General features: G+C 32.3%; 1 non-coding gene across 1 annotated transcript; it reads right to left on the reverse strand.

Annotated features, from left to right (window-relative positions):
• Nucleotides 1–8,773: 8,773 nt before the first annotated feature.
• TRNAL-UAG (transfer RNA leucine (anticodon UAG)) lies at nucleotides 8,774–8,853 on the reverse strand. The gene has a single exon. It is a non-coding gene; the product is annotated as a tRNA-Leu (tRNA).
• Nucleotides 8,854–12,206: the final 3,353 nt, after the last annotated feature.

A 12,206-nucleotide genomic window follows, 5' to 3' on the forward strand; every position in this document is an offset into this window, starting at 1 on the left:
ATGGTGTTCTTCGACTGATCGTTACTCTCGATGGTGAGGATGTTATTGATTGTGAACCCATATTAGGGTATTTACACAGAGGAATGGAAAAAATCGCGGAAAACCGAACTATTATACAATACTTACCTTATGTAACAAGGTGGGATTATTTAGCTACTATGTTTACAGAAGCAATAACAGTAAATGCACCAGAATTCTTGGAGAATATTCAAATACCACAAAGAGCCAGCTATATTAGGGTAATTATGTTAGAATTAAGCCGGATAGCTTCTCACTTGCTATGGCTTGGACCTTTTATGGCGGATCTCGGCGCACAGACTCCTTTTTTCTATATTTTTAGAGAGAGAGAATTAATATATGATCTATTTGAAGCTGCTACAGGTATGCGAATGATGCACAATTACTTTCGCATCGGAGGAGTAGCCGCCGATCTACCTTATGGATGGATCGATAAATGTTTAGATTTCTGTGATTATTTTTTACGCGGAGTTGTTGAATATCAACAACTTATTACACAGAATCCAATTTTTTTAGAGCGAGTTGAAGGAGTAGGTTTTATTAGCGGAGAAGAAGCAGTAAATTGGGGCTTATCGGGACCGATGTTACGAGCTTCTGGAATACAATGGGATCTTCGTAAAGTAGATCCTTATGAGTCTTACAACCAATTTGATTGGAAAGTCCAATGGCAAAAAGAAGGGGATTCGTTAGCTCGCTATTTAGTACGAATTGGTGAAATGAGGGAATCCATCAAAATAATTCAACAAGCTGTAGAAAAAATTCCTGGAGGACCTTATGAAAATTTAGAAGTCCGACGCTTTAAGAAAGAAAATAATTCTGAATGGAATGATTTTGAGTATAAATTTCTTGGTAAAAAACCTTCGCCCAATTTTGAATTGTCAAGACAAGAGCTTTATGTAAGAGTAGAAGCCCCAAAAGGTGAATTAGGGATTTATCTAGTAGGAGATGATAGCCTTTTCCCCTGGAGATGGAAAATCCGTCCACCCGGGTTTATTAATTTGCAAATTCTTCCTCAGCTAGTTAAAAAAATGAAATTGGCTGATATCATGACGATATTAGGTAGTATAGATATCATTATGGGGGAAGTTGATCGTTGAAATGATAATAGATAGGGTAGAGGTAGAAACTATCAATTCTTTTTCGAAATTGGAATTATTAAAAGAAGTCTATGGACTGATATCGATTCTACCCATTTTGACCCTCCTTTTGGGAATAACAATAGAGGTACTCGTAATTGTGTGGTTAGAAAGAGAAATATCTGCGTCGATACAACAACGTATTGGTCCTGAATATGCTGGCCCCCTGGGCCTGCTTCAAGCTATAGCAGATGGGACTAAGCTACTTTTTAAAGAAGATATTCTGCCATCCCGAGGAGATATTTCTTTATTTAGCATTGGACCCTCTATAGCAGTCATATCAGTTTTATTAAGTTTTTTAGTTATCCCTTTGGGATATCATTTTGTTTTAGCCGATCTTAGTATTGGTGTTTTTTTATGGATTGCCATTTCAAGTATAGCTCCTATTGGTCTTCTTATGGCAGGATATAGCTCAAATAATAAATATTCTTTTTCAGGCGGTCTACGAGCTGCTGCTCAATCCATTAGTTATGAAATACCATTAACTTTTTGTGTGCTAGCAATATCTCTACGTGTGATTCGTTAAAATAGATCTTTTTCCTATAAAATCCATTAACTATTTATATTCCTTTTCTTATTTAGTATTTGGGTTGGTAAGTTAAACTAGATAGCTATATGAGTGAAACAAAACAGCTTATAAATTTGTAGTAAAAAGAAAAAATCTCATTTCCTACGTACAAGAAAAAAGTGGAAGTAAACATAAGCAGTGTAAACTCTTTATCCCAAGGTTGATATTTTTTAATTAGTCATCATATCTTGAAGCGGCCAAGAATAAAGGATTCACGATATGGAATTCCATTACTAGAATACTCCTAGTTATTACTATAACTTAATAATCCATAAGAAGAATCCACCAAAAGTTAGTGAAGGGTTAGGAACACTAAAGTACATAAAGGATTAGTAATGGAAAATCTAAAACATTAGAGATTTTTGCCCATAAAAGGAATCATAATAAGGACTTGCAATTTGTAGAAATTATCAAGTAGTACTTTCTTCGGATTCCGATCCAGAGTATGTTCCCATTCACTTGTTAAGGAAATGGCTATCAAGAACGAATTAACCCTTTATCCATTTTTTCTTTTTAAATACCCCCTCCCTGGGGAAAGAAGAATAGTAAAAAAGATATGGAGTGCACTAGAAAAAATTTTCATTATTTCCTTCCTCTATCCATATTCATGCAGAATTGCTCATGAACTAATACCCAACTCTTTCCATTTATTAATTGAATTCCTATAACAAGTAACAAGTGTTTTATTCCAAGATTAAGTTATTACTGAACAAAGAAAAATTTTCATTATATTATAAAGGATGAGATCAATTCGGAAGCGCTTTTTCTTATTCTAGCAGACGGAATTCCTTTGGTCTAATTTAGGACTTTCAAATCTATTTTATTTTATCTAATTCTATCTACGCCCCCGGGGCTAGGAACAAAACAGTCCTTTCCTTTTTCTGATCATAGAGAAGCCGTATGAAGCTAAGGTTTCATGTACGGTTTTGAAATAGCGGTGGGAACTGTGATGTTATCACCGACTATGATTATCTAACAGTTCAAGTACAGTTGATATAGTTGAAGCACAGTCAAAATACGGTTTTTTTGGATGGAATATTTGGCGTCAGCCTATAGGTTTTCTGGTTTTTTTAATTTCTTCTTTGGCAGAATGTGAAAGATTACCCTTTGATTTACCAGAAGCGGAGGAAGAATTAGTAGCAGGTTACCAAACTGAATATTCCGGTATCAAATATGGTTTATTTTATCTTGTTTCTTACCTAAATTTATTAGTTTCTTCTTTATTTGTAACAGTTCTCTACTTGGGCGGGTGGAATTTATCTATTCCCTATATATCCTTTTTTGATTTTTTCCAAATGAATAAAGCAGTTGGAATTTTGGAAATGACAATGGGTATATTTATTACATTAACTAAAGCTTATTTATTTCTCTTCATTTCTATCACAATAAGATGGACTTTACCGAGGATGAGAATGGATCAGTTATTAAATCTTGGATGGAAATTTCTTTTACCTATTTCCCTGGGCAATCTCTTATTAACAACCTCTTCTCAACTTGTTTCACTATAAATAAGATAATACAATAATAGTAAGAATATTTTCAACACAAAAGCTCTCTCAAACAAGAGAAAGAAACATATCTTTTTCATAGATATTTAGAATGAATATGTTCCCTATGGTAACTGGGTTCATGAGTTATGGTCAACAAACAATACGTGCTACAAGGTACATAGGTCAAAGTTTCATAACTACCTTATCCCACACAAATCGTTTACCTATAACGATTCACTACCCTTATGAAAAATCAATTACACCAGAGCGTTTCCGAGGGCGAATCCACTTTGAATTTGATAAATGTATTGCTTGTGAAGTATGTGTTCGCGTATGTCCGATAGATTTACCCGTTGTGGATTGGAGATTTGAAAAGGATATTAAAAGAAAACAATTGCTTAATTATAGTATTGATTTCGGAGTTTGTATATTTTGTGGCAATTGTGTTGAGTACTGTCCAACAAGCAGTTTATCAATGACTGAAGAATATGAACTTTCTACCTATGATCGTCATGAATTGAATTACAATCAAATTGCTTTAAGTCGGTTACCAATCTCCATAATGGGAGATTACACAATTCAAACAATTAGGAATTCGTCTGAAAGTAAAATAAACAAAGAAAAATCTTCGAATTCAAGAACGATTACTGATTACTAAACTTTGATTTTGTCTTTCTGTTATAAAAATCTAATAATTCTTTATTAAACTTTAAAATTAAACTATAAAGAAAAACGAAAAACTACTGCTTATTGGAAATTATTTCTTATTTTAAATCAGACTAGATTTTCGTGATATAATATAATTTATAACTATAAGTTTATACACAAAAAAATACCCTAATCCTTTTTTCCTTCCTTGAATCCTTTAGTTTTAGTCAGTTCATGAAAAATTTTATACTATTAATTTCTTTTTATCCATAATGGATTTACCTGGACCAATACATGAGATTCTTATGCTATTTGGGGGATTTGTTCTTCTACTAGGGGGTCTAGGAGTAGTATTACTTACCAACCCCATTTATTCTGCCTTTTCGCTGGGATTAGTTCTTGTTTGTATATCCTTATTCTATTTTTTATTAAATTCCTACTTTGTAGCTGTCGCACAACTTCTTATTTATGTGGGAGCCATAAATGTCTTGATCATATTCGCTGTAATGTTCGTAAATGGCTCAGAATGGTCTAAAGATAAGAATTATTGGACTATTGGAGATGGGTTCACTTCACTCGTTTGTATAACTATTGTTTTTTCACTAATGACTACTATCCCAGATACGTCGTGGTATGGAATTCTTTGGACTACAAGATCAAACCAAATAGTAGAACAGGGTCTCATAAATAATGTTCAACAAATTGGAATTCATTTAGCAACCGATTTTTATCTTCCGTTTGAACTCATTTCCATAATTCTTCTAGTTTCTTTAATAGGTGCAATTACTATGGCTCGGCAATAAGAAAACTTAGAAAAAGTACAAATTATAAGAATTGCAAATCTAAAATAAATAACTAAAGAATCACAATTTTGATTTAGTAAAATCCATCTACTGCCAACAAATACCTCCTTTTTTTTTTTTTTTTTTTTCTTTTGTTGTGTAATTGTTCTATTGTAATTAATTGAATCGGTTCAATTCTTGCCCTCATATTGAAATGAATCGAGATTGATAAGGAGTTAGTTAATGATGTTTGAGCATGTACTTTTTTTGAGTGTCTATTTATTTTCGATTGGTATCTATGGATTGATCACAAGCCGAAACATGGTTAGAGCTCTAATATGTCTTGAACTTATACTGAATTCAATTAATCTAAATCTCGTAACATTTTCTGATCTATTTGATAGTCGCCAATTAAAAGGAGATATTTTCGCAATTTTTGTTATAGCCCTTGCAGCTGCTGAAGCCGCTATTGGACTATCCATTCTTTCTTCCATCCATCGTAATAGGAAATCCACTCGTATCAATCAATCTAATTTATTGAATAATTAGACTTTTGAATAATTAGACATAGAATCCTCTAAACAAAGGCGCACATATTAAAATAAATAGAAATCAATACTATTTTCTTAGTATTATTTGAGAATATCCATTTTTTTTAGTAGATTATTGCATAGTATTCTTTTTCACTTAAATGAATTTTTGTATTTGTAATTCATTGATATTGCAATTTGAATATTGCAATAATTTATATTGAAAAGACGATAGCCAATTTATTGGCTAATTCGAATTCGTCTGTACAATTCGTAAAATTCTTTCTTATTTCTTATTTATTGTTGAAATCCAAAATTAAAGTCTCTTGGCTCTCTTCACGCTTTCTCACAAACAGATTAAAAAATAGATTTTTTTTTTTGAAGTTTGGATAAACCATTGCTTCGTCTGGTGTCTACAATACATATGACTCATTATAGTACTAATTTCATTTTTACCAGATCGAAAAATTTTATGTTGAAAAGAAAAATTTATAGATCCAATGTCACATTCCGTAAAAATTTACGATACATGTATAGGATGCACTCAATGTGTACGAGCTTGTCCAACAGATGTATTAGAAATGATACCCTGGGATGGATGTAAAGCCAAGCAAATTGCTTCCGCGCCGAGAACCGAAGATTGTGTGGGTTGTAAGAGATGTGAATCTGCCTGCCCGACAGATTTTTTAAGTGTCCGCGTTTATTTAGGGCCTGAAACAACACGTAGCATGGCTCTATCTTATTGATACGTTACAAAAAACTTCACTCGAATCGTCTGATTCCTCTTTACCGAAGAAGCCTGTGCTCGAAATAATCGAGCACGGGCTTTTCTGGTCAAAACGTATCTTGTCTTTATCACTTTATCATGAGTTATTTTCCTTGGTTAACAATACTTGTTGTTTTGCCGATATTTGCAGGTTCATTAATTTTCTTTTTACCTCATAAGGGAAACAAAGTCGTTAGGTGGTATACTATATCTATTTGTTTATTAGAATTCCTTCTAATGACTTATGCGTTCTGTTATCATTTCCAACTGGAGGATCCCTTAATCCAATTAAAGGAGGATTATAAATGGATAGATGTCTTCGATTTCCACTGGAGATTGGGAATCGATGGACTTTCATTAGGATCTATTTTATTGACAGGATTTATCACTACTTTAGCTACTTTAGCAGCTTGGCCAATTACACGGAATTCGCGATTATTCTATTTCCTGATGCTCGCAATGTATAGTGGTCAAATAGGATTATTTTCTTCGCGAGACCTTTTACTTTTTTTTATCATGTGGGAGTTAGAATTAATTCCTGTTTACTTACTTTTATCCATGTGGGGGGGGAAGAGGCGTCTATATTCAGCTACAAAGTTTATTTTGTATACTGCAGGCGGTTCCATTTTTTTCTTAATCGGAGTTCTGGGTATGGGCTTATATGGTTCCAACGAACCAGGATTAGATTTGGAAAGATTAATTAATCAATCATACCCTGCAACCTTGGAAATACTTTTATATTTTGGCTTCCTTATTGCTTATGCTGTCAAATTGCCGATTATACCCCTACATACGTGGTTACCAGATACCCATGGGGAAGCACATTATAGTACATGTATGCTTTTAGCGGGAATATTATTAAAGATGGGAGCATATGGATTGATTCGGATCAACATGGAATTGTTACCTCATGCTCATTATCTATTTTCGCCCTGGTTAGTAATAATAGGAGCGATCCAAATAATCTATGCAGCTTCAACTTCTCTTGGTCAACGAAATTTCAAAAAAAGAATAGCTTATTCCTCTGTATCTCACATGGGTTTCATAATTATAGGAATTGGTTCCATAACCAACATTGGACTCAATGGAGCTATTTTACAAATATTATCCCATGGATTTATTGGTGCTACACTTTTTTTCTTGGCAGGAACCGCTTCTGATAGAATGCGTCTTGTTTATCTCGAAGAACTGGGGGGAATATCTATCCCAATGCCTAAAATTTTTACCATGTTTAGTAGCTTTTCAATGGCTTCTCTTGCCTTACCAGGAATGAGTGGTTTTGTCGCAGAATTAGTAGTATTTTTTGGACTAATTACTAGTCCAAAATTTCTGTTAATGCCAAAAACACTAATTACTTTTGTAATGGCAATTGGAATGATATTAACTCCTATTTATTTATTATCTATGTTACGCCAGATGTTCTATGGATACAAGCTATTTAATGTTCCAAACGCAAATTTTGTGGATTCTGGACCACGAGAACTCTTTATTTTAATCTGTATCTTTTTACCAGTAATAGGAATTGGTATTTATCCAGATTTTGTTCTCTCCCTATCCGTTGACAGGGTAGAGGCTCTCTTATCCAATTATTATCCTAAATAGGTTTGCTTTTTTTTACTCGTCTGCTCTATTAATGCAGAAATAAGTAAAAAAGTATATAATGCAGAAATAAGTAAAAAAGTATAATTAGATCTATCTCGAATTTTTGAGAACCCTTTGATAAGGCGTTCAAGGGGTTCTCAAATAAAACATAAAAGTAAAAACCTTCATTTCATGAAGGTTTTATTTTATGTAATCATTTAGGTGTTAATGTAAACGAACCATAACTATGTAAGCCTATTCCTAATAGATTTATACCAAAATAACAAATCCAAATTATAAGAAATCCTATCAAAGCTATAAGTGCAGAATTCGTACCCTTCCAATTTGGATTTGTTCTACTATGTAAATAAATTGCGAATATGGTCCAAGTAATAAATGCCCAAGTTTCCTTAGGATCCCAATTCCAATAGGATCCCCAGGCCTCATTAGCCCATACTGCTCCACAAAGAATACCTACGGTTAAAAGGGTAAATCCTAGGCTAATGACACGATAACTCCAAGAATCCAAACGCTCCGTTAATTGATATTTGTAATAATTTGGAAATGAAGGGACAGAGGTTCTTTTTAAAGCACTTCTTTTTGCATAAAAATATTTAATATCACTAAAGAAAAATGTTTTATTTAAAACATTTTTTTTCTTTTTAGAAAAGAAATGGAAATTATTTCGAAATCTAATGATTAGAATAGCGGCAGATAATAAGGATCCGCACAAAAGAGTTGCATAGCTTAATAACATCATACTGACATGCATCATTAACCACTGAGATTGTAGAGCAGGTACTAGTATCGTGGATTGATGCATTTCAGTTAAAAGACCCGATGTGGCAAAGCCTTGCGTTAAAATAGTACTTGGCGTAGTTATTGTGCTTAAATCATTTTTAGAGTTCTGTATTTTAGGAATGGTATGAAGAATATACAGGGCCCATGAAAGGAAGATCAATGACTCATATAAATTACTTAATGGAAAATGTCCCGAGGAAGCCCAACGAGAAACTAAGAATCCTGTTATAGAGAAAAAAGTAACTATCATTCCTTTTTCTGACGAATCGCGTAATCCTCCAAGTTCACGAACTAATAAGGTTATAAAATGAATCGTAATCACAATTGAAATCGTTGAGAAAGAGATATGAGTTAGTATATGTTCTAAAGTTGCAAATAGCATAAGGGGAAGGTCCCATTACAAAATTGTAAATTTCGAATTGATTTCTAATCTATTGTATTCTTTTTCAAGAATGCCGCCACTCGGATTCGAACCGAGATGCTTGAGCACTGCTTCCTAAGAGCAGCGTGTCTACCAATTTCACCATGGCGGCTAACTTCAAATAATAGGTAACTTAAAAGAATAATAGCTATTATCTTGGGAATCGTCGATATTGGGAAAGTCCATAAAATTTAGGAACATTAGAGTTTTCATTAAAATAGACTTCGTTTGGTAGTATCGTTTCCATTTTTTTTTTTTACAATAAACTCTTGCTTTGCCCAATAGAAACACAAACACTGCTTGAAAGAGTTGGAACTTCTTTTTTCTAACTTGCAATTATAGAACTAATTTTTTCTAATTAATTTCCCCTTTACATTTTGAAAATTCTTTCAATACAATGAAAAAAATCCAAAAGGGTTTCTATTTAATGATGAAATTAAAATAAAATGGATAAATAGAAAAGGCTTTTTGGATTTTTTAAAAATTTCTAGAATGAAAGTCTTTATGCTCTTATTAATAAGATTTACTAACCTTATGATTTTGGAGAAGATAGGTGGAAGTTGTAAGTCCTATTGTAAGAATACTCCACTTTTCATAATTTTCCTAATAGAATATGAGGATTCTATTAGGAAAATTATGAAAAGTTCATTGATAGGAAAAGAATACTTAGCACACAGTATACCAAACAAAACTTTTTTTTTCTTGTATATATAAGATAAGAGGGGTTTTTTGTTCTAAGAATATTGTACCGAGTAATTCGACACATAAAAGTACATTCAAAGAAGAATCCAAATTATTAAATAATTGGAATTCTTTTTTGATAAGTCAATTCATATTATTCCAAAATCTTATTATTTGTTTGTTGCCCAGAAAAACCCTTTGGTTTTGGATGCTCATTACCGCTCGAAAATGATCTTGATTTTACTAAAGAATAAGATTGTACTATGGAAAAATAAGTCTTTTTCTTCCAAATATTTTTACGAATACGCTTTTTTGACATTGAAGTACGTTTTTTTGGAACTGCCATTCAAAAAGGAAATTACTTTTTTCTAGTTGTATGTGAAAGACATCTATTGCTGCAAATCAATCCTTCTTTCTTCTTTTTATTAGTATTTATACTTAGATACTGAAAGATACTTAAATTTTGAATTATTTTTTACTTCATTTTGTCTAATGCGGATAAGACAACAAGAATTTTTTAACATTTTTTCTTTATATATTTTATACTTTTTTTTTAATAATATAGAATATATAGAAGGGTTTCTCATTTAAATCTATTTATATCTATTTATATATCAAGTATACTCCATATATAGATATATGGTATGGAAGCCTATCCCCCATATAAGATAAGACGGGGGGATAAAAAGAAGGGAAAATGAAAATAGTTAATTAAGTTCAGAATGGTATTCCATAAAGGAAAGGAATTCCAATCAAAACAAAAAATACTGAGTCTCTTAAACAAGACATTCTAAAACTTAGGTAATTTATAGTCATTAGAATTTTAGTTCTATATGAAGTAAGGACTATTCGATAATTTCTTATAAACATAGGTTTTCATTGGAATTCACTCAATCAGTTAATTATGGAACAAGAGAGCTGTTTCATCTTTGTTTTAAAGAAATATAAAAATGAATTATGAATAGAAAGTAAAATGATTCCACTTTTTTTTTTTTATTTTTATAAATATCTTTATTTAGTTAATAAAATAACTTCGTTACCTAGTTATTTTATTAACTTTTTTAATTTAACCAACTAAACCCATTCTTAATTTTTAATTATTTCAATGAGATAAATTTTGGAAAAATTAAGAATTTCAGTATTTTTTCTTATTCTTTTTATTTATTCTTTCAGAAAGAGATAAGAATTGGTTTGGTGAATCGGAAACAATTTTATAGAAAAATTGAAGTAAAAATTGAAGTAAAAATTGCAATTTCTTTTCTTATGGAACATACATATCAATATGCATGGGTAATCCCTCTTCTCCCACTTCCAGTTATTATGTCAATGGGATTTGGCCTTATTCTTATTCCGACAGCAACAAAAAATCTTCGTCGCATATGGGCTTTTCCTAGTGTTTTACTCTTAAGTATAGCTATGGTATTCTCAGTTCAACTGTCTATTCAACAAATAAATGGAAGTTCGATCTATCAATATCTATGGTCTTGGACCGTCAATAATGATTTTTCTTTAGAATTTGGATACTTGATTGACCCACTTACTTCTATTATGTTAATACTAATTACTACTGTAGGAATCCTGGTTCTTATTTATAGTGATGGTTATATGTCTCACGATGAAGGATATTTGAGATTTTTTGTTTATATAAGTTTTTTCAATACTTCCATGTTGGGATTGGTTACTAGCTCCAATTTGATACAAATTTATTTTTTTTGGGAACTCGTGGGAATGTGTTCTTATTTATTGATAGGCTTTTGGTTTACACGACCAATCGCAGCGAGTGCTTGTCAAAAAGCTTTTGTAACTAATCGTGTAGGGGATTTTGGTCTATTATTAGGAATTTTAGGTTTTTTTTGGATAACAGGTAGTTTAGAGTTTAGGGATTTGTTCAAAATAGCTAATAACTGGATTCCTAATAATGGAATTAACTCTTTACTTACTACTTTGTGTGCTTTTTTATTATTCCTTGGTGCAGTTGCGAAATCCGCACAATTCCCTCTTCACGTATGGTTACCCGATGCTATGGAAGGGCCCACTCCTATTTCGGCTCTTATACACGCAGCAACTATGGTTGCTGCGGGAATTTTTCTTCTAGCTCGACTTCTTCCTCTTTTCATATCTTTACCTTTGATAATGAGTTTTATTTCTTTAGTAGGTACAATAACACTATTCTTAGGAGCTACTTTAGCTCTTGCTCAGAGAGATATTAAAAGAAGCTTAGCCTATTCTACAATGTCTCAATTGGGTTATATGATGTTAGCTCTAGGTATAGGTTCTTATCAAGCTGCTTTATTCCATTTGATCACTCATGCTTATTCAAAAGCTTTATTGTTCTTGGGATCCGGATCCGTTATTCATTCAATGGAACCTCTTGTTGGATATTCACCAGATAAAAGTCAAAATATGGTTCTTATGGGCGGTTTAAGAAAATACATTCCAATCACAAGAACTACTTTTTTATGGGGTACACTTTCTCTTTGTGGTATTCCACCTCTTGCTTGCTTCTGGTCCAAAGATGAAATCCTTAGTAATAGTTGGTTGTATTCGCCCTTTTTTGGAATAATAGCCTCCTTTACTGCAGGATTAACTGCCTTTTATATGTTTCGGATATATTTACTTACATTTGATGGGTATTTGCGTGTTCATTTTCAAAATTACAGTAGCACTAAAGAGAGTTCCTTGTATTCAATATCCTTATGGGGAAAAAGGATACCCAAAGGAGTGAATAGGGATTTCGTTTTATCAACAACGAAGAGTGGAGTTTCTTTTTTTTCACAAAATATA

The sequence above is a fragment of the Triticum urartu genome, unplaced genomic scaffold (assembly GCF_056163025.1).
Source record: "Triticum urartu cultivar PI428250 unplaced genomic scaffold, HENAU_Tu73 scaffold48, whole genome shotgun sequence".
NCBI classification, from domain to species: domain Eukaryota; kingdom Viridiplantae; phylum Streptophyta; class Magnoliopsida; order Poales; family Poaceae; genus Triticum; species Triticum urartu.